Source organism: Arachis ipaensis, chromosome B08, assembly GCF_000816755.2.
Source record: "Arachis ipaensis cultivar K30076 chromosome B08, Araip1.1, whole genome shotgun sequence".
In the NCBI taxonomy this organism is placed as follows: domain Eukaryota; kingdom Viridiplantae; phylum Streptophyta; class Magnoliopsida; order Fabales; family Fabaceae; genus Arachis; species Arachis ipaensis.
In genome coordinates, this window is record NC_029792.2 from 2,013,788 (window position 1) to 2,014,081 (window position 294).

A 294-nucleotide genomic window follows, 5' to 3' on the forward strand; every position below is an offset into this window, starting at 1 on the left:
TGATATGGAAAAAAAAGAAAATAAAAGAAAAAATAAATTATGAATCTATTAAAATTAAATATATATTGTGGAACACAATTTTAAAATTTTGTTCCCTGATAGAATTCAAAAATCTTTATCTAAGAAACTAGTTTGCAAATTTGGACATGGAAATAATTCAAAGTGCAGTTGGGAAAAAACTTTGTATGTGTATTCACGTGTGGAAAACCATGGTTCATGAAAAAAAAAGTGATGGCTTTCTTTACATGCAAAAAAGCATATCAATTATTCTTATTATTTATTTATTATAAAAAA